Below are 3,324 nucleotides of genomic sequence, written 5' to 3'. Positions count from 1 at the left end.
CCCGCCGCCCTTATGTTCGCGGTTGGCCATACCCAGTGACGGATTTACACTAGGGGCACGAGCCCTCACTACCCCCTTAAATTCCTATGATACCTATAAAAATTTGATGTAATTTTAACTGTGCTCCCTTGAGTTTTGTGTATCTATTGGTTTATAGGCCCCCACTGCCCCCCTTAAATTTCTATAATACCTATAAAAATTTGATGTTATTTCAAGTGTGCCCCCTGGAGTTGTGTATCTATTGGTTTATATGCTTTTAAAGTTGTCTTTGATTTTACCTATTGTTATAGCTACTTTAGAAAGGGTTTTTTCGATAATGAATATAGTGAAGAATCGGTTACAAAATAAAATGGAAGACACTTGGATGAATAATTGTTTAGTTACTTATATTAAGAAAAATTGTGACAGCCCCACCTCACCCTAAGGCGAACCAAAGGGTTCAGCGGACCGCCTGCCCAACTCTCGCCAGGACTACGGAGTCGAATCACTCAAACCCTAGATAGGACGCGCGAGAACTCAACGGAAACGCACAATTGGAGACCACCCAGGGTTAAACCGAGCTTACCAAACCAAACGGAATTACGGGACGTCAATTAAACACTTATACATAGAGTTACATCGGAGTCTTGAACCAATGAACCAAAATACAAGCCAGAGTAGTCACGTTATACAAAATACAATTAGGGTTTCAGTTACAGAAAAGCATAAACAAAAGAAGTCCTACAACTGGTTCAACTCTTTTCTTCCAAAAATCTTGGTTTCAAAACATGGAACCCTGTAAGGAAAACAAAGGTAACAGAAAGGGGTGAGCTTACGCTCAATGAGGTACCAGACATATAGCAGTAAAATCATGGCATTTCACATTTAACAAATCAGGTACACACGCCAGATGTAAAGCAAAGGAACTAATTATTCAAATAAGAAGGATACAGGTGGCTCTCAGGAGCCAAATTCCCATTTGCGTCACCGAAGCTTGATCGAAATAACAGTTGACACTCCGTCAACGTTTAAGAGTAACCAATACCGTAGACTCCACTTTCTTCAATTCCTTCCACCTCACATACCCCCACCGGGCCCGAAATCCAATCAGATCAGAAATGGTAATACTCGAGTATACCGGAATCAAGGGTCTCAATACCCAAAGATCCCAAAACAGACTACCGTGGTTCGTTATTTAATCGACCAGGCCCTTGCTGGCCCGACTCGAGTAACTAGCCACAGGTGTTGAGCTCAGAGGTCACAGAAAGGTCGTTGGACACAAGCTTCCAAACGACGTCAGAACAGATACAGATACAGATGCAGATACAGATAACAGATTCAGATTTACACCAAAATTTGGCATATGAACAGACAAGAGAACGAGTGTGATAAAGTACACCCTCTTCTCCAACAAAATAAACAGATAATGCAGTCGTTCATATCACAGATTGCATGTACAGAAATCGAGTTAAACAACAAATGAGGGGAGTGGTACACTCACCGGTTCAAGTACAGATACTTCAAAAGTTTTCACTTCAGATTGGCTTTAATCGCCAAGAAACCCTAAAAGAACCAAAGTAAAACAATTGAAGGTTCCACTTCCAAAATCGAGTATATATAATGCACATGTGAGGCTCGACTACGAGTCGTATGCCTCGTCAAATAAGTACTAATGCAAGGGTGCAAAACATGATTTTTGGGAACGAAAAGGTAACATGAAGACCTAGGCTCAAACAACCCAAAAGCCCTTCATTTCTACCAAAAGGCAATTCAAACTTAAAGGAACCAAACGGCCTAGAAAATTGGACAGCACTTCCCCTAAATTTGCTTACTTTTCCAGCCGTCATGGCTTCATTATTTCCTCAAATCAGTCCCAACATCTCATCCAAAAATAATCTCATTTCCAAAAGCCGTTCACTAGGCTTACAGTCATTCAAGTACAAAATTTAGCTAGGAAATGACCGGAAATGAAAGTCAAGCCCTAAACTATTCAAATAAACACAATAAGACTCGATTACAAGTCATAAACCAATTTCACATACTACCAAAATAGGGCTCCATAAGCACACATAAGCATTAGAGGAAACCAGAAAAATCCGGAAATGGAGTTAAGCGTTAACCGGAAAAAAAACAGTTTTTGACATCATTTTACGGTTTTGGTACCAATGGCACTACGATTATCGGATGAAGGTACAAGACTCACCGTTTCGAAGCTAAGAGATTGGGCTACAATATTGAAGAAGGCAACTCTGTCCAGTTTCGAGTGTAACCAGGTCAAAAATGCAAAATACTACACCAGAACCGAAAAAAACAGGTTCACAGAACGTATTCTGGTGCAAACATCATAAATCAGGCTACCTAAGTCCAAATCTAGAAATTCCAAAGCCATCCGAAAGATAAGATACAAGGCTACATTTCATCAGAAGACCTCAACAACCAATTCGGAAGCATTCCCAACCAAATTAACTAATTACAGAAGCAAATCTCAAATTCGGATAAAACCAGGGCAGCAAGGGTAATTCAGTCTTTTCTCAAGCTACGCTACTCCGATTGACCTGAAATTTTGCAGTCATCTCTAAAATATCATTCCCTACAACTTTCATGTTTTGACCCAAGGCCAATTCGGCCTCTAACTATGAGGTACAAAACCGGGCAGAATGTAATTCAAAGAAACCCTACTTTCCAATTTTCTTTCTAAAACAGAAATTGCTTGTAATTAACCACTTTTTCCACCTTCTAGCTTCCTTAAATACCATTTCCAATAATCATACATAACCACATAATCATATTCATATGAAAACAGAAAAATCCCCAAAAATTATAAAACTTCATCAATTCAACCAAAAATCAAGATATAATCCATAAAAGTGCATCTTATACTACCACCAATCATGATTTAAGCATCATTAGAGGGAGGAGAGGGGTCCTTCTCAACTTACCTTAGCAACACAAGAGGAAGAGCAACTAATCACTTTAACCTTCCAAACAACTCCACAAAACAACTCACTATCACTCACTTAAGTGTTTCTATGGAGCAAAAACAAGATTCAATGGTTGATTTGGTAGATTGGAGCAAGAGTGAATCAAGAAGTTGAAGAGGTTTTTCTTTTCTTCCTTCCTTGAGAGAGCCGGCCACAAGAGCTTGGAAATGAAGCTAATTTTTGGTAAGTTTTTGGTTTAATGAGTCAAATGGTACAACAAGAAATAATGGTTAAAAGGTAAACCCAATAGCCAAGTGACACTTGTCACTTATTTAATGCAAGTCTATCACTTTGTTTCCTCTCACACCAATCCAAATTACAACCTCTACTTATCTCTTAACACCCGGTAAATTAATTCCAGTAT

General features: G+C 39.2%; 1 long non-coding RNA gene across 1 annotated transcript; it reads right to left on the bottom strand.

Annotated features, from left to right (window-relative positions):
- Positions 1–574: 574 nt before the first annotated feature.
- LOC140012901 (uncharacterized) lies at positions 575–3,114 on the bottom strand. The gene is made up of 3 exons (XR_011819869.1): positions 2,919–3,114; positions 1,481–1,542; positions 575–775 (listed from the first exon to the last, which is right to left on the bottom strand). It is a non-coding gene; the product is annotated as an uncharacterized lncRNA (long non-coding RNA).
- Between the last annotated feature and the right edge of the window lie 210 nt (positions 3,115–3,324).

Source organism: Coffea arabica, chromosome 8e, assembly GCF_036785885.1.
Source record: "Coffea arabica cultivar ET-39 chromosome 8e, Coffea Arabica ET-39 HiFi, whole genome shotgun sequence".
Classification (NCBI taxonomy): domain Eukaryota; kingdom Viridiplantae; phylum Streptophyta; class Magnoliopsida; order Gentianales; family Rubiaceae; genus Coffea; species Coffea arabica.
The sequence above is the reverse complement of the archived record's forward strand: the minus strand, read 5'-3'. Positions and strand labels throughout refer to the sequence as shown.